Source organism: Hakea prostrata, chromosome 2 (genome assembly GCF_041222555.1).
Source record: "Hakea prostrata isolate BN-2017 chromosome 2, UWA_Hpros_2, whole genome shotgun sequence".
NCBI classification, from domain to species: domain Eukaryota; kingdom Viridiplantae; phylum Streptophyta; class Magnoliopsida; order Proteales; family Proteaceae; genus Hakea; species Hakea prostrata.
Window position 1 is genome coordinate 70,786,761 of NC_142601.1, and position 25,787 is coordinate 70,812,547.

General features: G+C 39.2%; 1 long non-coding RNA gene across 2 annotated transcripts; it reads left to right on the top strand.

Annotated features, from left to right (window-relative positions):
• The first annotated feature begins 7,973 nt into the window (after positions 1-7,973).
• Positions 7,974-13,565, top strand: LOC149026233 (uncharacterized). 2 transcript variants are annotated; one of them, XR_016171822.1, is made up of 6 exons: positions 7,974-8,601; positions 8,687-8,735; positions 8,823-8,878; positions 12,294-12,355; positions 12,425-12,476; positions 12,611-13,565. It is a non-coding gene; the product is annotated as an uncharacterized LOC149026233 (long non-coding RNA). The 2 variants fall into 2 exon arrangements; XR_016171821.1 differs by having other exon boundaries at positions 7,975-8,601; positions 12,425-13,565.
• Positions 13,566-25,787: the final 12,222 nt, after the last annotated feature.

The following is a 25,787-nucleotide window of genomic DNA, read 5'->3' on the forward strand; positions in this document are numbered from 1 at the left end:
CCCCACCAAATAGCCTCCCTTGACCCCAATTTTAGTTGTTAATTCCCCCCACCCATTTATTATGTCTAAGTTTATTGTGTGGAATGTTCAAGGTCTTAATGTTGTAGCCAAACAGGTGGAAATCAAAAAATTCCTCTTGGGGCTCCAAAGCTTCTTTTTGTGCCATCCTTGAGACTCATGTCCAAGCTGAAAATTCCCATTGGATTGCTTAATTCTTGGCCCCGTCTTGGTCCTTTCGTCTAATTACTCCCACTTGCCCTAATGGGCGAATTTGGATTCTTTGGGATCCCTCCTCCCTTTCTATTGTCCTCATTGATTATTCTCCCCAATTCATACATCTCTCCATCTCTCCTTCCAATGCTATTTCCTCCTTTTTCCTCACTATAGTATATGGGTTTAATCGGGTGGCTGATCGTGCCCCTTTGTGGGACTCCATTCGTTCCTTGTCCTCCTCCTTTGGGAACCTTCCCTGAGGTGTTGGGGGAGATTTTAACGTTGTTCGATTCTCCCATGAGAGGGTGGGTGGTCGTCCCCCTAATCCAGTTGCGGTTGATGATTTCAATTCTTATATTGATGACTCTAGTCTTACTGATCTTCGTTGGTCAGGCCACTCTCTCTCTTGGCATAGCCGGCGTATCGATGTAGATAGAATTGCCTCTAAGCTTGATCGCTTCCTTGTTAACCATCATTGGCTCTCCTCTTTCCCAGACTCCCATGCCTCTTTCTCTCCAGCTTGCCTTTCTGATCACTCTCCCTGTCTTGTCCACCTTCTTCCCTTCTCCTCGTTCGGTCCTAAGCCTTTCAAATTCTTTGATATGTGGACCTCCAACCAGTCCTTCCTCCCCACTATTAAGGAAGCATGGGAGAAGCCTGTCCATTGTCATTCCCTTCCCCTAATTGCTTTAGCTCGCCGTCTTAGGAACACTAAGGAAGCTCTCCGTCGTTGGAACTCTTCTACTTTCGGAAACATTTCCTCTAGGGCTTGTAATTGTCGTTCAAATCTCCTAAGAACCCAAGCCCTCCTCCAAAATGACCCCCTCAATCTTTTGCTCGCCGAGAATGAGAGAGATATCTCTTCTGAGTTATCATCTCTCGTTTCCCTTGAAGACAGCTTCCTTCGGCAAAAAGCTAGAATTAATTGGCTCCAGCTTGGAGACTCTAATACTGCTTTCTTTCATCGCTCTCTTAAAGCCCGCAATAATCACAACTCCATTCCTGCCCTCCTTTCTAGCAATGGTACTTAGATCTTTGACCCCTTGGGAATCAAAGCCGAGGTTGTCTTCTTTTTCAAATCTTCTCTCTCCTTCTTCTCTCCCGCATCGCCCTCCTCTCCCCACTGGTCTCATCAATAAATTCGTTGACCCCCTCTCTCTTCCCTCTCTTTTCTCAATTCCTTCCCATGATGAGATCACTCTAGCCATCCGTTCCCACAAATCAAACCATGCCCCGGGTCCCGATGGATTTAGTATGGGGTTCTTCTCTTATGCCTGGGATCTCATTGAGGTTGACCTTATTCAAGTAGTCTGCAGCTTCTTTCTCAATCCTTTTCAACTCTCTTCCATCAATCAAACATTTCTCTGTCTTATCCCCAAAAAGGCTGGGGCCTCTTCTGTATCTAATTTTCGCCCCATCTCCCTTTGCAATCTCCTCTACAAATTCATCTCCAAAATCCTAGCGAATAGGCTCAAGAAGGTTATGCCAAACCTAGTTAGTCCCAACCAATCTGCTTTTATCTCGGGTCGTAGTATTGCGGATAGTATTCTCCTTTGTGCCGAGGTTGTCAGGGGGTTCGAAAGATCCTCTCACTCCCCTGCAGCCCTCCTCAAAGTTGATCTCCACAAAGCTTTTGACTTTATCTGCTAGGACTTTATTAGTGTTGTTCTTTCTATTATGGGTTTTCCTCCTTCCTTCATCCATTGGATCGAGGTCTACATCTCTACTTCCTTCTTCTCTGTTCTAACCAATGGCTCGCCGGCGGGCTTCTTTCCCTCTCGAGTTTGTATTCGCCAAGGTTGTCCCCCTTCTCCCTTCCTTTTCTCTCTGGCTTTAGAGGTGCTCTCCCGTATTCTCCAAGCCAAGACTGATAAGCTCCTGATTTCTCCCATTCCAAAATGTAAAGCTCTCAATCTCACCCATCTTGCTTTTGCTGATGATCTCATGATCTTCACTAAAGCTGACCATAGTTCCATCTCCTCCATCATCTCCACCCTCTCCTTCTTTGAGTTCATCTCTGGCCTTAAGGTCAACCTTGATAAATCTACCCTCTTCCTTTCAGGTGTGTTTGAGCCTTTGCCTTCATATCTCCTTAATCTTTCGGGTTTCAAGTCTGGCTCCTTCTTTGTGGTCTACCTTGGTCTCCCTTTTATCCCGGGTAGACTCTCCCGCCACCATTGTTTTCCCATGCTGGATCATATCTGTAAGTGCCTCCAACAATGGAAAAGCCGACTACTCTCTTTCACTGGTAGGGTAGAGCTCATTCGATCTGTGCTCCAATCTTCCTATCTTTATTGGTGTTGCATTTTCCCGATCCCCAAGGCCATCTTGTCTACAATGGAATCTCTCTTCTGTGCTTTTCTTTGGAAAGGCCAGGAATCTGCACGATTCCTCCGCCCCCATCAATTGGTCCAACACTTGTCGAAGGGGGTCTTGGAATCCGCAAAATCCAAGAAGTTAATTCCGCTACTTTACTCAAACTCATTTGGAAAATTGTCATTAATCATGACTTTATCTGGTTTAAATGGGTTCAATCTTACCTTCTCAAATTTGACTCTTTCTGGACTGCCCCTATCCCTCTTAATCCTTTCTGGACCTGGAGGAAACTGCTTCTCCTGAGACCCCAGGCTCTCCCTGCCATTACCATCCAGATCTCCTCTGGGTTCCTCTACTTCCTTCGGCTAAATCCATGGCATCCGATGGGTATTCTTCTCAAGCTTTTCACTCCCCGCACTTTCTATGAGAATGGCATTCCCAAATCTACCGACCTCTCGCATTTTATCTCTAGTGGTTCCTGGGTCCCTCCTCCTCACCATAGTCTCACGCAAGTTTGCAACTCTCTCCCCCCCCCCCATCCTTTCCCTTCCCCATGATCGAGTTATCTGGCTCCCCTCCACTTCCAAAATATTCACCACTCATTCTGCTTGGAAACCTGTTTCGTACCCCCTACCCTCCCCCCCTCTGGCCCCCTTTGGTTTGGTTCAAGGGTCATATCTCTCGTCATTCTCTTACCCTTTGGAGAGCCCTAAATACATCCCTACCAACCCAGTCATTCATTGTTTCCCGCCACATCCCTGTGAACCTAAATTGCATTCTTTGCTGGAATGGCACCGAGGACATCGTGCATTTGTTCTTTTCTTGCCCTTTCTCTAGTGCTCTTTGGAGAAAAGCCCTTAACTTCATTTGGCCCCGCTCTCGTCACTCCTTTGGGTTTGTTCGGGACTGGTCTTGGGTTTTAAATAATTTTTCAAGTACCTCTATTTGTGACCGAATAGGTAGGCTTGTCTTTGGTGCTTCAGTCCACCATTTGTGGTGGGAGCGAAATCTCCAGCGCTGGACTTCTAAATCCCAATCCATAGATGCTATTTGGAATGCTATTTATTTTGATGTGTCCTCTAAAATTTCTGCCTATCCTCCCCCCCGGTTGTTGACTCCCCCAAGGAATAGGCTCATTGTTGTTGCCTGGGGCCTCAATTCCCAAATCCATTCCCCTCCTTGATCCTTGTCCTTTGGATCTTCCTTTGTATTATTTTTCATCTTTTAATTGATTAATTATTCATCCAAAAAAAAAAGCATCACCCCCTTGTTTGGTCAATTAATTCTAAACTCAAGGAATGTGATACTTTGATCTTAAACATAAAAGGAAAGGACATATCTCAAATATTATTCTTCTTATTCTCCTTTCTCTTTTTCTTCTTCTTCTCACAAATTTGGATCAAGGGAATGATTTCCCTCACACTTTGCTCTTCTTATCCTTTCTTTATAATATTTTCCCTTTATATTCTTAATTCTTCCCGAAGTCTTTTCCCTCTTAACTTCTCTCCTGTTCAACTTCTATTTTGTTTATGACTCTTATCCTAGATTCTCTCTAGTGAAAGAACCTCAATTGACTTCCTTGCTACTTTTTGAAGATATCTCATATGACTCCTATATTCATTCTCTTATAAACGTGTGATTGTCTACATCCCTTTTAAGTCAAATTTTAAGTTAAAACTAAATAAAGGCTTTAAATAAATCTAGTGATTCTTCATTTATAAATTAAATTAAAGTCAAACCCTTGAGCTACATATTAGCTTATGATCAAATCTCAATAAGATAACTATTTAATCAATTAATCATTTTACGTATGATCATGAATCAAGAAAAAAATTAGAATAATTAAAAACCGAAAGAAAAAAAAATATTTGACTTTTTCATATCTTTATCTTTATTTTTTGGCCTCCTTCAAAAAGAGATAAGAGCTGGTGAACAGCAAAAGGTATCCCTCTTCTTGTGCCATTAAATCCACAAGCACCAGGAGTTTATCATCCTCTTTTACCAAAAACCTCAATTAGTTGCCACTTTGGAATCTATATTCAACAGTGAAACGTCCAACTACCCTTGCACTTTTAGTGTGTGTATTACATAGACCTCATGTAGCTCTCTCTCTCCCCCCTCCCCTTTTCCCAATCGTTCCTCCTGTGGAGTATCCTAAAGAGCTGGACGACCTATTTGATAAGGATGTGGGGTCAAGTTTATTGCAGATTGAAGTCGGCTGTTTATTCCTGTGCAGGATACTTTAGGAGGGAAAGAATGCATTGTTTCAAATCCTTCACCACTTGTAGGGGATTGCAATATTCTTTTTTCCCCCCTCTAACATAACAAGTTTACCTATTAATAAAAGACTAGTATGATTTTAAAGTGAACAGGTGCAAATCAGCTTGTAGTTTGAGAAATTCGGGAACTTTTCTTTTTGGATGAATAAAGAATTCATTACCAAAAGGAAAGAAGGGGAGGGGGAGAGAACAGCCAGGAAACAAAGGGCCAAGCCCAACAAGGCCACCAAGCCCCAACAAAACCAGCACTAGGCCTCAAAGGCCATGAACAATGTTAAAACAAATACGAACCCACCCCCTAGGGCCGAGAGCAACACCATTACAACCTCAGATGCGAACTACTTCTTCCTGTTTTTCTTATTCTTTTTCTGCGAAGACAGTAGCTCCATAACTCAACTGAAAAATCGTCAGCAAGGGGAACTTAATTTTCTATATCTCTAAACATGGAACTCTGGAGTCATGCAGTGTGCTTGCCAAGTGTCACTTTCTGAATGCATAGGCGCAGGTTCAAGTCTTGGAAACTGCCTTTCTGGTGACACGGGTAAGGCTAGAAATGTGTGAACCCTCCAGAGGTTTGCTACAAAAGGGAGCCTTGTGACTGGTTAGTACCTACTTTTTCCCCAAATACAAAACTTTGAAAACAATCAGAGTTCAATGGGGAAGTTGATATGAGAATTTTGCGAAGCAGACCATAGGTCTAAATGAAATTCTATCATGACTTAGATTGGACTTCGAAAACCAAGGTACAGAGTAAACCTTATTGGCTATGGTAAAAAATCTAATCTCTTGTCAAATATTAGGGGTACAATGGAGATACTGTAGTAGTATATAGAAAATAGGGTTGGTGGTATAAATATTAATGCTAGGGCTAACTGTAGGTGACGTAGGTTTGGGCCTTTGATTCTCTTTGTTTTCTTTTTAATGGGCCACTTTGGACCGAAAAGATTGTGAGGAACAAGTAGAGTTGCATTTGCCTATGTTTATGTCTAGTTTAGGAAGAACAGTTAGTCATATTATTGTTCATAAATATTTATACTTTTTTAATAATTCCTAATGATAATAGTCAATTAAAGTAACCCAATAGGGTGTGACCAAGTTGTCATGGGCATTGCTCTAAACTGGTAGGCAACTTATGTTCCACTCTTCTTACCTACTTCTTTCAACTTGCCCTAATTTGATTGTCTTTTCATTTAAATCCTCAAATTAATTGACTAGATTGGATGATGTACCCTCATGTGTGACAGGCTTTCTTCTCCCTATGCCCCTATTTTGTTACAAGATGGTATTGGGCTGTGTTAGATGAGTGCTGCTCAATCATGTGACTCGGCATGAGACAGTAGTTACACCAGCAAGAAAACTATTCTGTCCACCTCTACCACAACACATCCTTGCCTTTGGCCATGGCTTCTCCCTAGAGGCCTCCATTGCTCATCCTCAACCAGCAATAAGTGACATACTATCCTTTAGAGAACCAGAAGTCAACTTTGGAAGGAGTAACTGGACTATGAGAACGTTTGACACACTAAGAAGTTGACTTTTAACAAACTGGTAGTTAGAACTGAGCTGAGGCAAAAATTAGCTAGATGGAACTCGGTTCTCTGTAGTTTTGACTAGTCCAGGTTAGTAGATAGGAGGTTGATGTATCTAGAGTTTCTAGGATGCCTTTTATAAACATTGAAATATTCATTCAATGATTTGTTCCTTTGTTTAATTTTGTCCTTGAGAGAAACTTTTGTCCAAGTCCATCCTAGAAACCCTTCATTGTAGGGTGGAACATGACATTGGCTCCAATGGTGGTTCAACACTGTTCCAAACTAGCTTTTGATAGTGGATTCTTATGTATTCACTGACATACAAAGTTGTTCCAGTGGGGTCCATAGAATAAAGAAATGGAGCACATGTGACATATTTCATCTTCATATTTTGCATGAGTATTTTTGCCTGCCCAATTTGGGCTCATACTAAATAGTTTGAAACTCCATTGTGTCTAATGGCTGTAATTTGTATCTCAAGATTCTTAGACATGGACTTAGGATCAAACATCTGAAATCAGAGTTTCAACATCTTAACAGATCAGCAATGTATTAGGAAGCAATTGAAACTTTTAGGAAGAGAAGCACTAGCAGGTAGCAAAAAAAAACAGAGCATTCAAGCTTTTGTTTGAGTGCTTTTCGAAGACCAAAGACTGGTAGGTCAGAAGGAGCTGCAAGTGAAGTTGAAGAAGTATACAGGATAGAAAATGATATCCCAAAAGTAAGGCTTGAGTAGATGGATATAACAGAAGATATGCAGATAATAATAGGTATGGGAATTAAAACTAGACCTAAAGAATCTGTGACCATCAGTCAGCAGGAATAGGAGTTATTATCAGCCTCAATCACTTATAGGAAACAATCCAAGTCCTGATCCGCAACCATTGGATATAAGAAAAACTGATCTCCAAATCTCAAAATACTTAGCAAGGCCCAAAGATGGTGGAAGAGTCACTTAATTGGTGTTAATATAATCACTAAGCAGGGTAAAAACTTGTAGATTAGCAACATAGGTTGTTGCAACCAAAGTATGAGGTATTTTAGTTAACTATCAAAATAGAGATTGATGGAATAAGATTATTGATTAGAAAAGCTCTGATACCATGTGACCGTATCAGGATCAATAACCAATGAAATGAAAAGGAAAAGAGAAGGAAGGAGAAGGGAAAGAGAAAGATTAAAACTGATAGAGGTAAGCAGTCTTCATGTAATCAACATATTATGTCAAAATAATTACAAGGTAAACAGAGAAACTATAACTTGTAGACTACTCTAACCAGGCAACAACAGCTTGTCCTAATTTTGAAAGTAAACAAGAAGATTTGGAAGATATCTAGTGCACATGACCAAGCCATGATAGGGACATTCTACCCTATTATTACCTTGCAGTAAAAATGTCAATTCTTAACAATGGTAGTAAAATAGTGGATATGTAATCTAAAGTTCCACCCAATCAATAGGCTGCTTGGGTTTGCCCTTTCTTTCTTTTTTTGGTTTCCCTGTAGAGGGATATGGGCCTTACTATGGCATTGGTGGGACCCATTACTCCCCCAATGGTGCCCATTTATATGGGACATGCTCATCTTCCCCCCACCCCCCCCCCCCCCCCCCTCTTAAAAAGAATTGGGAAGTCCAGTCCATTCCTGTATCAACTTGAATCTATCTTTGAGTCTTTCTATGGTTTCATTCCTTGGCTAAGTATAAATCTTCTTTGTCAATGCATCATAGATGATTCGTAATTCAGAAAAAGGTAGAAAAACACATATATATTGTAGTTAACTAGTTACGTAATTTACGACTTCAAAAGATGTGTTTGACCATCCACCCCGTAAATGATGTTGTAGGAGTAGATAGTTTGATGTTTCCACTGGAAATTTCTACTCCATATTTTTCTATACGAAGTTGTTCTTGAGTAGGTCAGCAGAAACATGGCTTCCTACATTTTTAGTGAAGGAGTTATCCCCTTTTTTCCCCCAATACTTCTAAAGCGCCAATAGTTCTCAAAATGGAAAGTATGTCGTTGTAAGAATACACCCTAATATATTTAACTTAATGAATCAATTTAATTAAATTAGTTTAGAAGTTACAACATTAGTAATGTTTAATACCCAACTTATGTAAACTTAGTGATTATGTAGGTGATTTCCCAACTTCCTGTACCTTCTCCAAAACCATCATCTGCTGCTAGATCATTGAATCCTCCTGGATGTTCACTTCACCAGCAGTTGGAATCTGCTTTGCAGTCAAACATTCTTCAAAGGGTATGAGATCGCCTCATTTTATTAGATCTTTTTGCAATCTAAATTTATATAGGAGGCTTTTTATTTGTTCTTTTACCCTTTACAGGAGGCTCTTCTAAGTGTAAAGAAGCAAGTACCTTTTGGTGGTTCCACAGGTTCCAGAAAGACATATCTCTCAAATTTTTATTCTTTTTAATATGTTTTTTCCTGTTATCTTACTTGATTCATTTGTATTTCTTCAGTTAATTGTGATGGAGGTCATATGCTAACAATTACTACCCTAACAGAGAACTCCTTGGTATGTGATGTTTGGGTTTCCTAGGGTATATAAGTCTCTATAGTCCCCCATGTTGTGGTCTAGGCCATATTTTGAGAACTCCGCTTGTTCATCTACTTTGCAATGAAGGAAATGCTTATGAGTTGCTATATGTTCAATTTTCTTTGGAGTAAGGATTGGACAGGGACACTGTGCAGTGTTACAAAAATGATGCATTTGGTCGATAAATCATGGTAGGAGGACTCATGAGATCTCACATAGATCTTGCGAGTTGCTTTTTACACTTAGCAAGACGAGGTGATGTGCAAATTGAGATGGTGTGCTCAGCACATGGGTTCTCGAGTATTGGCTCTCAAGTTGTAACTTTAGTAACTGGCTTACAAAAATTATGCATTTGGGTCTATAAACCATGGTAGGAGGATTTATGAGATCTCACATAGATCTTGCGAGTTGCTTTTTCCACTTAGCAAGACAGGTGATGTGCAAGTTGAGACGGTGTGCTTAGCACAGGGGTTCTCTAGTCTTGGCTCTCAAGTTGTGACTTTAGTGATTGGATTATCATTTGAACATTTTATTTTGAACAATGTAACATGTTTAATGTAATAAACTTGCTTGAATTTTTGACTTTGAACAACATATGAGTATATGATGTGTACAATAGGCTATTTTGATGTTTCACTTCAGCTTAGGGGTAACCAAATTGGGGTCCGAAGTGGAACTCACATTTACAATATCTTTTTCATAAATCTGAGATTACCAGTGTGTCCAAAAGGGCACTGAAATAGGCTGGACAGCAAGTTTCTGCCGTAATTGACCCTTAATACTCTTTGAGCCTCGAGTTGGTGGAAAAAATTCTTCCAATTTGGTGAGATCTCCTTAAGATCTCGAGCCAACTCACCCTTTTGAGTTGGCAAGATGGACCTTGAGATTAAGATCGAGATCTTGAACCATGCTATAAACTATGTACCAAATGTCTAACCTAAGACATCTCTTCCATGACATTTTGTCATTCTTATGACCAAACACATAAGATTGGGACCTTTCTTATCATCCCAGTCAGTGGTGCTTGTGTATGTTAGTGAAAGTCTGTTGTTGTAATTATTGCAATTACCAAATGCATATGACTGGGTTTAAACTAGAATAGTGGTGCCTTGACTTTAGGAATTTTTTAACCTACTATTTTATAGGTGATTGTAGGGTAGAGACAACCATACACATAATTGTACCACCAAGACAAAACAGTAATAAATCCATTTGTAATAGTGGTTATGTATTCACCAATAAAGAGACTGTCTCTGCAGCAAACTTCTTTACATGTGGTGAAAGGAAATAATAGGTGGAGTTAACCTTTATAGCCCAGCTTCTGCATAATGCTAACGGATGACTCTTGGTTTTTCAAATACATGATATTTATTAATACCGTACAACTTTGCAGACTTCTTAAGAAGTTCACAAAATTCTCATGGAAGGTAGATGATGTGAATCAAGATCTAGGGTTTAGTTGGTTGATGCAAGCCCTAGGTCTAGGTCCACCCTTAGGATCCTCTCTCAAGTGAATCAGAAGCACTCTAGGGTTTGTATTACCCTATGGTAAGGGAAATTAGGCTGGACGGGGGGGGGGGTTCTAGGGTAGGGAACAGGTAGGGATAGGCTCGGTAGGGTTTAGAAGCCTAAGAGAGTCAAGTCTGAAACCTTGCTGGAATTTTAATTTCAGAATTGAATTTCAAGTTTTAGGGTTTGAAAACTAGTGTTTCTTACGATTCTAGGATTTCTAGGGTTGAATTAGGTTAGGGTAAGGGTCGAGTGTCTCATAGCCATAGGGTTGAGGGAAGTTAATTCTGGAAGGCTTAGGGTTTGGATGGATGGTTGAAGAGAATTAGGAAGTTGAAGAATTAGGGTTTAAGGGCTTCTATAGTAGATGAAGATTTGGTTACGCTAGGGACTTTGAGATAATGGAAGGGCTGTAACTTAGGAGTTGAAGGTAGGTTTTGAGGAGGGGAGTCTAGATCCTACAGGGGGTGGGTATTGGTCAAGGGGTTAGGGGAATCTAAGGGTTAGGGTGTCACTTCAATTCTGATTTTTTATTTTTTTTTCCTTCCTTTTTTTAGGAATTCTGGAAATTCCAGAATCTGCCGCAAGTTAGAGGAAGATGAAAAAGAAGAAAAAGAAAAGGGAAAGAGATGGGGAATGGGGATGTTATCCTAGGGCTGGGGAAGGGAGGGGGCTAGGGTTTCAGGGCTAAGGGAGGGGATTAGGGCCTGCCTCAGGGTTGGGGAGAGGGGGAAGGTTACTTGCCACGTCAGGGGGGGGTCCAACTACTGAATTAGGGGTAGGGTGGGGTAGAAGAAGGTTCCAGATTGGAGGAAGCAGAGAGAAGGGGCTGGGGTTGGGGTTGGGTTTGGTGCTTACTTGAAGATGGCTTGAGGCTCTCAAACTTCATAAAATTCTGTAGAAATTCTTTCACTCTAAGCTGCTGCAAGTTTCCCTTTAGGTAACCCATGACTCCAGCAATTGCCCCTTCAAATCTTTGTGTTATTTCATTAATCAAGACTCAAGAGGCTTATTTATAACCTTTAAAAGGAATTCACACTGGAACTCAACTTTAGAACTTAAAATCAATTTAGGACTCCTACTTGGACTAAGGACTCTTCCATATCTTACTCTAGAATGATCCAAATTGAAAAATAAAACTAGATATGGAATCATTGCAATAGTAGGCTGCAACTAGGGGATTCCCTTTGTACTTACGTATCCCAACCTGACTAGGAGCTTCAATAACTTGACAAACAATGGCACAAATTCAAAAAATAAAATTAGATCCAACAAGAGGAATCCTTCTCTAGTAACGACCCCTAATTAGACTAGGACTCTTTCTTAACTTAACTATGACTAACTCAAATAACAAGTAAAGATACACCTGAGACTCCTAACAAGACTCTGAAACAAACTAGTTCAGATTGGGTCTTGCTAGGGGACCCAAAATGACCAAAATACCTTATACTGGCTGAAATTTTTTGGGCTGCTGCTAGGGCCGCAGGGTATTGGTAACCTCCTTGGGCCTTCTTTGGGTGGTCCTGGATCCGGTTCACATCAGTAGAATTTCATTTTCACTCTCATTGTTGTAATTCATAAAGAAACTCCTTCACTCTCATTGGTGTGATCTCAACTATGCCATGGATAAATTTTTTAACTTATTCGAATTCATTGGTCATGCTTCTTGAGGATAATGAAACATAGAAATGGTTCCTTTGATGTTCTTTAAGAAATCCTTAAACTTGTAGCTGAGTCTATTGGCAAAAATTTCTTTGCTTAATGTCTCTAAACATCTAGCCTAAGTTTTGATGAAAGGTAGCACCACAATATTATGATGTCATTCTCATTTATGTTCCCTTCTGGAGGGTGAAGATTTCTACACTTTTGCTTTTGGTTGTTGCAGCCAGAGGCAGCTTGTGATAGGGAAAAGGAGTTACTAAAAGAAATGACAGAAGTACAACAAAGGTAGTCATAGTGACATTTTGTTTTCAAGTAATACAAATAAGACTGAGACATTTGTTTCTTGCCTCACAGGCTCATACGTATTCAAGATGAACTTCTGACACTTAAGACAAGAAATGTCCAGGTTGGTTTTCTACTCCCATTCATGCATGTGAGATTTCTGAAGTTCTTCTAGATGTAACACATAAATGTGCCTTAAATGTGATCCTAATCTTTGTTGTTGTTCAATGTTTCTCTGAAACAATCTCTCTCTGCAAGGGGTAAATGTCATGAAATTTTCTCCAAGATGAAGACCGAAGCAAAGAAGTAGACTACTGACGGTTGTAGCATAAAACTATTGTAAGTCCATTTTTTCTCTTCTTTAACCTAGTAGACAGGCCTTGTGTGGATGATGGTAAAGCGAAGTCTTCAGTCAGTTTGAGTCACATGTATATCTCTTAAATCTCAAAGCTAGTTGTTGCCGTAATATATGTATTTTATCCATATTACAGGTATAGGTCACCTTTTTAGATGCCTTGTTTACAAGGGAACTTCTTTTTCTCTAAACTCAGTTTTCTAAGATTGGTTTATGGCATGGATCTCCCTTGGATGTACCCACTGTACCTGTATTGCTAATAATGTTTGCTTGTATAGTTCTTTGTAACACCTTCTGATTATAATTAATTGAACCCCTTTGCTGGTGGCTCAGTGATTTATTAATAATGCAATGCCTTGTTTGATAATGTTTCTCACTTCTTGGATCTGGATCCTCTCCAATGTGACCAGCCACTGGCCTATGAACATATGATGGTTAGGCTGCGCTGCTAACATTCAGATGCACATACCGGGTTGTGTATGGCACAGTTAAGCTGTCTGATGCCTGGCTGGCTCACCAACTTATTGGATCTGTGCAAGTCAATCCTATACAATCATCAATTACATGGGTTGAATTGAGATACAAAAGGGTAAAAAGAATCTGTAACTTTTTTTTCAAAGTTTCAAGTTAATGCCGTTGGTTTAGTGGTACATGATAATAGGTATTGTAGCATGGGTTGAAGTTCTTTTTCTTGCTTATTTAAAATTAGGGGTGCAGTCAATGCAGAGTTGGTAGAGTGGTATAAGATTCATACTTTTCAGTGGAAAGGTCATGGGTTCGACCTTTGCGGACTACAAAGCTCCCTTTGAGGATGTAACGCGCAAGCTGGCCCAGATGAACCTCAAACACAAAAAAAAAAAAAAAAAAAAAAAAAAAAAAAAGGGGTGCAAGTCAAGAGTTCAAGGTTTAAATCTCGATCATCTGTTGCATCTCTTTTGCACGTAAGTATTTAAAATAACGAGTGGTTGGGATTTAAAATCGGATCACATGGCGAGCATCTAATTGTAGGACAGTCCTGTGCATTTAAGCATTCATTACTAAGCCAAACGAAGGAATGGTAAGAAGAAAGACTTATTGGAGTACAAAATATCGAGAGTATGAAGTTTCACCCACGTGAATGTATTTAAGGCATTCAAATGGAATCTATGCATCATCCGAAAACAATATCAACAGCTACTTATCTCAAATGGATAGGCTCGATAACATAGATCTTTGCCCCATCTTCATCAACTTCATACTAATTACAAGGCCTAAGTCATGCATATTATGTTTCACCTCTTTTTCTAAGGTTATTTTGGGTCTTTCAAAGTGTCTTCAATCTCGACTAATTTAAGAGGGGCATTTGAGGGTTGAACAACGTAGTTTCTTATTTATGGGAGTTACTTCGAATATCAATGTCGCTTACCTTATCCTTCCTACTTTTACCAAACCAGACCATGGTTGCACCTCTACACTTCCTAAATGTGAAAATTCATTAGATTTTATGCTATAATCCATAGTTTACAGTTATCAATGTTGCCGGTTTATGTATACTTTAATTACATCCTAAGGGTAGCTTTTACATATAATTTAAGGTAGGACAGAACTTTGCCTCTAGTCCCAAGGAATTCAAACTCTTGACCTTATAGTTATGAAATTGGTCTTACCAACTAAGCAACCCTCATATGGACCTTCGTTTGAGTCAAACGACAGTCCATCTGGGCTAAAATCTGACCATTTTCTAAACGTTGGGAGTTGGACTAAGGCACTCAAAAGCCATCTATATAAGTCCAATTCACTCCATTTGAGAGCAAGAACCTTGTCAATTGATCATTTACTCCCCAACAACTCTCAAGCTCTCATATTTGTTAAGATTGATTTATTATTGCTTCTCATCCTCACTCAACCTTGAAGAACATAGCAAGATGTTAAGCAAGGTTGTGGAAGCCAAGCTTGAGGTGACTGAAGGTGTTGGTGGTGCATTTATTTCCACTTGAGCACATATATATTCTCATTGCATCACACTCACACAAAAGGTAAAGTGTCACACCTCTTGTTAGGTAACATCATTCTCTTGTATTTGTTCAATTCTAGTCTAGGTATATTATAGTTGATTTTGGGTACTCTTGCCAGAACAAAGATTGTAGAGGGTGCACTTGTTCGTAAACAAATATTGTAGATGGTGCTCTTACCCGTGAATAAAGATTGTAAAAGGGTACTCTTGCCCCGTAACAAAGATCATAAGGAATTGATTCTCTACCCACCGTATTGAAAGAGAATCACTAGTGAAAATCTCTCGAGGCAAAGAGAGGAGTGGACATAGACTTGTAAAGTCGAACCACTATAAATTAGTATGTTGTGGTTGTTTGTTATTGTTTAAATTCATTTGAATTTTCAATTAAAACAAAAAAATTAGGCAATTTCACTAGTTGCAACCTATTCACCCCCCTATAGGTTGCACCAACAATTAGTATCAAAGCAGGAGCTCAATTTGAGGTTGAAATCAATTTCTAAAAGAATAAAAGATCATGGCATTTTCTTTTGGCCAAGTCCCCTCAAGAACCGAAGGACTTAACCCATCTAAACCTCCGTACTTTGATGGAGAAGGTTTTGTTTATTGGAAAAATAGGTTTGAAGATTTCATTTCCGCACATAACTTTGATTTTTGAAGCATCATCACATGTGGACCAAACAAAATTCTTAAAGTAGATGACTATGGCAATAAAATACCCAAACCCAAAGCGAAGTGGACTTCAACCAACAAGGTCAAAATTCAATTAAACCATAAAGCAAAAATGTTTTTACAATGTGCCTTAAGTGAAAGAATCTACAATAGATGTAGAATTTGCAAAAATGCTAAGAAAATCTTTGATAAATTGGTTGTCAATTTGTCACATCTGAAAGGACCGACCACATAAAAAATATGAACATATATGTTTATATGCTTCAATATGAAGAATTTAAAATGTTAGATGCTGAGAATATTACTTCCTTATTTACTAGATTCACTAAAATTGTTAACAAGTTGCATAGTATTGGTAAGAACTTTGCAAATGAAAATGTGACAAGAAGAATTTTAAGAGCCCTTCCACCCTTATGGAGACCCAAAAGGACCGCAATTCAAGAAATGAAAATTTTATCAAAAACCACCCTTAATGAGCTTATGGGGTACACTTTGCTTGCTCATGAGCTGAGCTTGAAGAGGACAACAAGGTCAAACCAAGCGTGCAATAGGATCGAAAGAAGACGTCCATATCCTTAAAAAGTGCCATCAAAGTGAAAGAAGAAAGTGAGAGTGAGCGGGAGGACTCGAACATTGAGAATGAAATAAACTCAATCACCAAAGTGTTCAAGAGACTTCTCAAAAAGAAGGAGAAAATCATCCTCACAAAGGAGAATTCTCAAAGGTGCACAAAGGTAAACATCTTTATTAGGAAAGAACTTGTGTCTCTAACAAAAATGGCACTTGTTGGAAGTGTAGGAAATCGGGTCACATTAAATCCTAATGCCCAAATGAAGAAAATAAGAAAGCCTATATGGCCAAAACATCCTACATCACTTGTGATGATGAGAAGCAAAGGAGGAGACCAGTGAAGAAAGAATCAACTTGGCTCTAATGGCAAAGTCCAAGGAAGAACAAGAAGACCCTGAGGTAAATTCTTCTTGTAGTCTTAATTTCATTACTAATGGTGATAGGGGTTTAAATGAAACAAATGGCATGGAAATGGACGACTTAATTGGAGTATCTGGAGTCTTATTTAAAATAATTAAGGACCCTGAAAAAGGCTATTAAGGAAGAGTTTGTTGTCATTTCTTTTATGCATTGATTTTGGGGGGAGTGCATATGTGAGGGAGAGCATGTTGTTTATGCATTCATGTAAGGGGAGAGTGCATATGTGAGAGAGAGAATGTTGTTTTATGCATTAAGTTAGGGGGAGCATATGTTACAGGGGAGAGTCATTTAAGGGGGAGCATACCCTTTATATCATTTGTTGATGACAAAAGGGGGAGAGAATGTATGAATTAGACTTAGGTAATCCATTGGGTTATTCATAGAAAACATGTGATAACATGCATATGAATGACAACTTATTGTTATTAATGACTATTCATATTTTTCATTATTTATGTGTTTGTCATCATCAAAAGGGGGAGATTGTTGAAAATGTCATGTCAGCATTGCCACATCAGCCTCCATTAGTTTTGATGATAACAAATATGAATTACTAATGGCTATACTGAGTTGTGCTTGTCTAGTTCAATATGAGAGCCAGTGGACCAAATCCAACTCAATGCCGAATGCCTAAGCTCAAGTCAAGGCAAGACCAAGCCAAGATGGATATGAAGTCTAAATCAAGATAAGCATGAAGAATGGAGTATAATAAGACTCAAGAACATCAGTGGTCATCAACTCAAGCTCAAGCAAAAAGACTTAGCAAATTAGGACTTAAGTCACTTCGTGTTCACTCATATGTAATTGCACTCAATTTTATGCATATCATGTCGTTAGATTGACTTAGGACATGTTAGGAGAGTGTATGAGGCTTAGGGTTGGCTAGAAATCCCTAAAAACCAATCAAATCCTTGAATGCACATTACTGTGCACTTTGGGCTGAAGCTGGACGTCCGTCTTAGCCAGACGGTCGTCCGTCTGGTCATAGTGTGCCAGATGGACATTCGTCTAGCTACAACAAGCCAAACGGACATCCATCTAGTTCTGACTTAAGCCCAACAGCTATGTTTTAAACGGCTATCTTTTAGACGGAGCGCCATCTAATTCAAACGGACATTCGTCTGGATTAAAATTTCTGTAATTTCTATCCGTTTGGAGGTTGTGCCAAGTAATTGAATGCTATATATATATAAGCCCAACCAACCCTATTTGAGAGCTTTGGATCTCACCAATTGATCAACTACTCCCCAAGTACTCTCAAGCCAAATTACAAAAAATCAATTATATTTTCCCTCTTATCCTCACTCAACCTTGAAAAACATACTAATGTGTTAAGCAAGCTTGTGGAAGCCAAGCTTGAGGTGATTGAAGGCGTTAGTGGTGCATTAATTTCTATTTGAGCATACACTCACATTGCATCACACTCACACAAGAGGTAAAGTGTCACACCTCTTGTTAGGTAACATCCTTCTCTTTTATTTGTTCAATTTCAATCTAGGTAGATTAGAATTGATTTTGGGTACTCTTGCCCATGAACAAAGATTGTAGAGGGTGCTCTTGCCCATGAAAAAATATTGTAAGGGTTTGATTCTCTACCCACAATATTGAAAGAGAATCACCAGTGGAAATTTCTCTTGAGGCCAAAAGAGGAGTGGACGTAGATTTGTAAAGTCGAACCACTATAAATTCTTGTGTTGTGGTTATTTGATATTGTAAAATCCAGTCCTATTCTAACCCTGACCCTAACCCGGATCCACTGTTGTTTTTAGGTCCGAAGACCCGAAGCGGTGGTAGAAGAGACTTATGGACCCTTTTGATTGATAAGTATGAGTTGGAGACCGAGCCCATGGACATTGACGATGATACCCTACTTTTGAGTACATTGTCGGTGTTTAATGAAAGTTTGCGCATCAGAGAAGAATGATTTAGTTGAAGTACCTAATGGACTCCCGTGCACAATCCGAAGGTATTCCCCGAAACTAGACTTCTTGATTGAATTGTAGAAGAAAACCCCACTCAATTTGACCTTGTATAGCCCTTCAAAACCCTGTGTGAAGTTGCTGAAATAAACCTGACTTTTCTGTTGAATTATATTTTGGTCGATCCTCTTTGGTCGATGCCATCAACCAAAGTTGTTGCTGACGGCAACCTTAGCCAGTTTTGATCCGTTTAACGTCCGATCTTCCCGATTTCTTCTCTAACTTATTATTGATGCTTGTTTAGGGTCTTAACAGTACTTTTGGACCATTTCTTGGTAATTCTCGATTCATCATCAACTCAACCTAAGGTAAGGATGGTTATCTCCATAAACATATAGGCCATAGACATATGTTTGGTGCTTATACTTAAAAGAACATAGTCTCTTAATTGCCTTGATTATATAGGAATGCTACACATGTTTTAGAACAGTAGTATTGTGATTTCTTATACTCTTGTTAGAATGGTTTATTATTCTTGTTATTTATATTCATGATGGATCAATTCGATATTATGATTTAACTCTTATCATGAAGATATATTGAATGTATGAGAAATGATGGACTTGAATATGTGATTGCCTAAGTATAACTTGGGATTGAGGAGTGTCCTATTGATGCTTCTATCCTTGGGCATCGGAGGGAATAGTATGGGATGTTCTCCGAAGGTGCCTATCGACACTTTCACGGGTTATTGGATGACATACATAGGATTGTCTAGTGTGTGGCTAGGATTGTCCTTGTCGTGTCAGACCCAAATTGGAAGGGCATTGAGACCGAACGACCCGTGGTAGTGTATGGTTTGATGGGCGCTCAAGACCGGTAACCAACCCGGGAGGGGACATAAACCATGCTACGGATACCCGAAAGGGGCCATTTATTGGTGGGTTGCAAATAGCTAGACTTGGGCTCACGGGCGCTCGAGACCGCTAACCAACCCGTGAGAGGACGTGAGAGCTTCTCGTTTACTATTTGTGGATGACCAATAGGGTTGATGAGTCCGTAATCTAGAATTACGCTGACTCTAGTGTGAAGGATACCGGAAAGGATCGTCAGGGGCGAGGAATGGAGGTATCTGGATCTGAGTTGATACGACTGAGTAGATGACTTGCATTGGACTAGGCTTTACCGTGACATGCGCCAATACTTATACCAAACGGTGATGTGAGAGAGGGGTGACCGAATCCCCTACCATGGTTTGAGAGGACTTTACCCAATTACCACGGCAATCCCAAGATACGGAATGGGTTGAGGGAGAGTGACTGACAACCCAAAGAAATATGGTGCTATGATTTAAAGCATGTCTACCACAGAGACTAGCATTCATAGAGTTAGAATCATATTTGCATCATATGTCTCATATCACATTGCATTATGTTATGATCTGTATTTGTATGATGTTAGATTATGGAATAACTGCCTTGCTGAGTTCTTTGAACTCATTTCTTTTGTGCAAATGTTGTTAGATTATCCTGCAGGTACCGAAGACACTGATGGCACATTCTATGAGACAGACCTTGATTCCTCATACTACCCTCTGGGTGGTAACTTCAGTGAAGATCAGAGTTTTGGTGCCGAAGAGGATTACTCTTCGTACCAGGGTTAGCCCCACTATTGTGTGGGAGCGGCAAAGCTGGGCTTTCTTCGTCCACACCTATGAGGAGACGATCATTAGGATAGAAGAAACCCTAGTCTAGTGCCCCATTTCCCTGGTTTATTATGGAACATTTGGATATGTAATTAACCTTCTCTGGATTACTTTTTAAAACATGGGATTGTAATTAACTAGATTATTACTACATTTTCCACTGCTTTGAGAGAGTGATTTTCACTTATTCTCTCATCCTTATGATTACACTTATACATTTGATATTATCTATTTCCGCACTCTGATTAGTTGAATCTTATCTTATTCATGATATCTATTATGTGTTGCTTTTACCTTGATTATTATTGTTCATGATTGTGTTATCGTGTATGTGGGAGGCATGGTCCCTCGATTCTTGATCCTTGGACTGTGGATCACATTCCCGGGTATGCCAGATAGGGTACCAGTTGGGTGGATGTGACAGATATTGTTTAAATTCATTTGAATTTTCAATTTATCTTGAATTTGCAATCAAACTGAAAAATTGGGCAATTTCACCACTTGCAACTTATTCACCCCCCCCTTTAGGTTGTACCAACAGACTCTAATTCACGAGAAGAGATGGATGATGAAGTGGACTCTAGAGTTTAAAATTTTGAAAATGATAGAGTGGTAAACACGTTGCCAAAAAAAAGGGGGACCCCACAAAGCAATTTGCACAAGAGGAGGATTCTCAAAACTCGATTGATAGGGAGAACTTGAAGCCTACCATGCATTCAATTGAGGGGGCCCACATGGACAGTGAGTTGGCCATTGCTAAAGTGTCTCATGATTCAAGGTTTGATCCAACAGTTCAATCGAATGTTCCGGCGAGGCCAAGATGCTCTGGTATGAATTATAGGAATGATTAGTGGAGAAAAAAATAGTGAAACTTAGTGGGCGAAGGGAAAAGAAGCAACCTCGCTCAATGCCTATGGGTTTAGAGGAAGAAAGGGAGAGCTCAAAGAGTAGACAAAGGGAGATTGCATTTGAAGCAATGACAAAAATTGATAGACTCTTGTTGGAGAGAAAAAACAATGGGAGGAACAATCAAATTTAGATCATTGTCTCTTCTAATAGGGAGGGGGTTTTCCTATCTTTAAGTTTTTTAGTTTGATTTCTTTTGGAATGTCAAGGGTGTGAGGTAGAAGGCAAGGATCATGCTTCGCAAATGTAATTTGTTATTGATTTTTTTCCTTTTTTTTTTTAATCCATTCTTAATTTAATAAAATGATTTTTTGGAAAAAGAAAAGAATATATATATATAATGTGAGATTTTTCTAGATCTTATGTTAACTAATACAACAAAATACGGGCTGTAAAAATGATTAAGAACCTTTTTTTTTTTTTTTGTATGAAAATGTATAAAGAACTCAAAAAGTAAAACGAAGAGAAGTTGTACCATTCACCTTCATCAACTAAATGGTAAATAAGTCAACATGTTGGTCGACCTTCATGTGGGCTTCCTATCCTACTCTCTCTCCCCTATAAGCAAGGTTTATTCCCTCCGTGTTGTCCTCTTCTTGAAAATGCTTCCATAAACAAATTTTTTCAAGCATCTATATAAGTGCTTTTTGTTTCCAATAACACTTGAAAACCTTTTCGGTATTTTTTTTAAATTAGAAACACTAGATGGGTTATCAAATGGGTCCTTATTAAGCCAGTTTTGATTTGTGGAATAAAATCATACAAAGTAAGAACCAAATCAGTATCGAGTATCATTTGTGTAATGGATGAACACCTTTTAATGAAGAAGTCGTCGGTTCGACCCTTGCTAGTAGCATATCTAATATCTCCATCCCCTATAAATAAAAAGCTCCCTTGCGCCAATTAAAAAAAAATAAAGTAAAATAAAAAAAGTTTGTTTCAAGAAACAAATTTTATGGAACGTTTGTTGATGCTAAAAATGCTTCTATAAGCAAGTTTTTTCAAGCGCCTATGTAAGTGTTTTTTGCTTCCAAAAACACTTACAATATGTTAGCGCATCTGTTTTCATTGTTGCGTCATGAGTCTAGAAGCTTTTCTCATTTCAGTGCTCACCTTTTGAATCTTTAGTAGGGGCCTTTACTATTTTGATTAGAGTAGCGATCACGAGAGAGCATAGCAAAGTCCTGCCATAGTCATGAGTATGTTTATAGTCACAACTGTTGTCATAGTAAACAAGGTTGAAACTTCCAGGGAAAAACTTTGAATTGGGAGGGTGATCCTCCCGGTGAACTAACCATACCCCAGACCAACACAAGTGAACAAGTCGAGTATACTAGGGCACTTGAGAGAACCATGTCGAAGGAACTCGACAAAATGAACCCGTAACTTCGGGAGAAGGGGTGCTCTCCTCTCCTATCTTTTGATTAGGAAAGTGGCACAGGAGGAACTTAGTAGGGAAGTGGGGTGAGATAATAACCTGAGAGATGAATTGAAGAGGCACCATCCATCCCTAGGGCTAGGTAAAGTCTCAAACGGAGGTACGCCACCCTAAAAGAAGGTTTTTTTAAATCCTGGCCTTCTTATGAGTAATCATGAATTTTGATGTTATAAGTTTAATAGTATGAGAAAATGCCTACCTGGATCACTTCAGTTCTAACCTTTCTACTTTTGAGTTTTTGGTGTCTTTTCGAAGTAGAAACACTAGATGGGTTGTCAAATGGGCCCTTATTAAGCTAGTTTCAATTTGCAGAATAAATTATCATAATGAGCAGGAACCAAACCGGTCTACCTTAATAAGAAGCCAATAATACATAAACCTATTGAAAAATCATGATTTTTTTTTTTTTTTTTGTAGTTTTTCATGAATGTTTATATTAAAATTGATCCCAAAATGGGGTGAAACTAACCCAATCTGCTAACAATTGTCACAATAAACTAACTAAACAAAGAGTCAAACTAAACATCCTTTATTGATTTAAAGAAGAAAGACCCTAAGAAACAACAATAAGCCCATTCTTTACAGTGTCTAATATGGCAGGTTGGGGTGAGTGGGCAATTGTAACCTAGAAGAAACATCAAAGTAGATGGCATTCTAAATCGCGTCCAAAGATCTAGAGTTGGAAGTCCATTTCCTAAGGTTCTACTCCCACCAAAGTTGATGAACAAAAGCACCAATGACCATCTTACCAGTAAAAGAGCTAAGAAATCTTGAGATCCACCAACCCATAAGACCACCTAGGGTGTGGTCAGATGGAAGAAAAAAAATCTTTCTCTAAAAGGAATTGGAGAAGAGGTCGGAGAAGAAAAGGTGATCAATGTCTTCAGTACCACTACGACAAAGGGTGTCGTTTGGGCTAATGAAAATGTCATGGTGAATAAGGAAAAGTTGGGTGGAAAGACAAAGGTTAATGGATCTCCAAAAGGTGAATGAGTGGCAGGGGATGTGGCTTTCAATGAAACCAAAGGAAACCAGGAGACAAGGTGGACTGGGTTGCAAGTGGGGTTCCAAGTTGAAAAGGAGAAAGAGCCCGAGGAAGGGAGCCGAATGGTCCTATCATGAGGGGGGGGGAGACTAGAATTGTGTGAGAACCAGAGAGGGGGAGCCTGGGGGAATCCAAGTGTCATCGGTGATAAAGGTTGAGAGAGAGAGAGAGAGAGAGAGAGAGAGGTGGATTTGGGTTGCAATAATCATTGATAAAGCAGGGGCCAAAGTAGTTCTAAAGAATTCCCAAAGGATGCCAAGGGTCAAGGTAGAACGAGATGGTGGAGCCATTTGAAATGAGAGTGGAGATTGTTGGAAGGTTATGGGATCAGAGCTAGAGAAGTTTCCTCCAAACCTAGGAAGGGTTGGAGGGGGGCATCTAGATGGAAATCGATTTCATGAGGCGGGAGTAGACCCAGTTAACCAAGATGGAATTGTGCTTGGAGGTTATTTTCCAGATGAGCTTCAATAAACTAGTGGTATTAAAGTCACAAATACGACAAATTCAACACATGAGGGTCTCCATGGCTCTACTGGTGGCTTTTAGAAATGGAGAAGATACCTCTCTAGTAGAGGTAGGAGAATTGAAGAACCAATTTGATAATGACTTTCTTACCAGCAAACAATAGAAGCTTACCCTTCTAAAGCTTAAGTTTCATGGAGATGTTGTCTAGCATGGGGATGCGGTGGTTGGTGAGCCTCCAATGAGATGAGAAGAAGGCTCAGGTAGACCACCATAAGAGAGCCAAGAGTGAAACTAGTGAGTTAGAGAAGAGAGGCTTTAATGGACTCCGAAATGTCAGCTAAGGAAAAGCTGGATTTCTCCAGGTTAACACAAATTTTTGAGAGATATTAGAAGAAGGAAAGGGAGAACATAACAGTGAAAATGGAGGAGGCTTTGGAGAAGATCATGATGTCATCTACAAGTGGATACACTGCAATATAATACAATGATAGGCTCTTTCTCCCTTTTTTGGGTCAACAGTAGATTAGTAATATAATGTGATACAAGGAAACCGTGCAAGCTAACAAAAAGAGTATCAACATTTACCCCCCCCCCAAACAAAAAAAAAGAAAAGAAAAGAAAAGGGAAAAAGAGAGTATCAACCAAGAAAAGGAAGATCCAAGAAGAAAACTTCAAAGTTTTAGTTGTAACTGCTACATTTTCAATGGTATTTCAAAATACATAATTATGAAATTAGATTATAATGTAATAGAATAAAGTAAAGAGATTTGTTATATTTCGTTGTTTTGATTTCTTTATGTAACCCTTGCATGACAACGTAAGATCTACGTTGATATTTTTACCAAACTTTAACTATGTGGATTCTACACAAATGATTCCTCTCTTTAACACAAATTTCGGGCCTTTGGCTTTACTATTCCTACCAATCCCTACTTACCTCGCAATTGCATAAATGTCATGATGAGGTTAAATTAGAATTATTCAATTTTCATTGAAGACAACAAAAATACTAAACATTCTAATTGAGTGAACCTAACAAATGGAAAATGATATAGTGTATACCTAAATCCATTTTTACTCTTTGTAAGATTGGGGGGGGGGGGCGGGAGATTAAGGTCCTTCTTCTTCCTTGTAAACAAATTAGCATAGAAATTGAACAAGTGATCAATGGTTTCATAGATTGTCATTCTTCCTTATTTTATTTCATCCCATTTCTCAAAATAAATAAATAAATAAATAAATATAGACAAGAAAGAAAGAAATCAATCCTACTATCTTGGCATTACAATAAGGTGCTATCTTGCCTATTTTTCAAATGCAATATTCTCTTGTCCCTAAAGAAATATGTAGGAGATCGGATTCTCAATGTAAAAGATTCTAGTTAAGACACATTGACCAAAGAAGCATCTGACTCTAATATCATGGGATAAATGTTGCATTCCTAAGGAAATGGTGGCCTTGGTTTTAAGAAACTGGAAAATGTCAATGGAGCTTTATGGTTGAAAAAAGGTTGGAGGCTATTAAATAAGCCAACATCTATTTGGGCACTGATGCGTCCAAAATCTGCTCAGCCCTTAGATCTCCTTAGAATGACCTGCAAAACAAAAGCGTCAGATGTGGTCCGACTGCTGGGGTCGGGAGTCCACCTCCGAAGGCTAAGTCAGTTGATGAACTTAATCACAAACGGCCTTGCTAGAAGCACAGAGATAAGGAACAAATAACTGGAATACGGTTCAGATAATAAGCGTCTGAGTATTTACGTACAAATGTGTGTGTATGGATCTGGCGTCCTCCCTACCTTGCAGGTAGGTGATGTTTATATAGAGTGTACCTTCGAATCTTCTTCGTTGGATGTATTTGAGCCTTCTTCGGATAGTCGGTGGATCCTAACAGTTAGATCCGTTGAGCGATAGACTTCTACTAGTTTGAACTAGTAGAGGACTCCTAGGA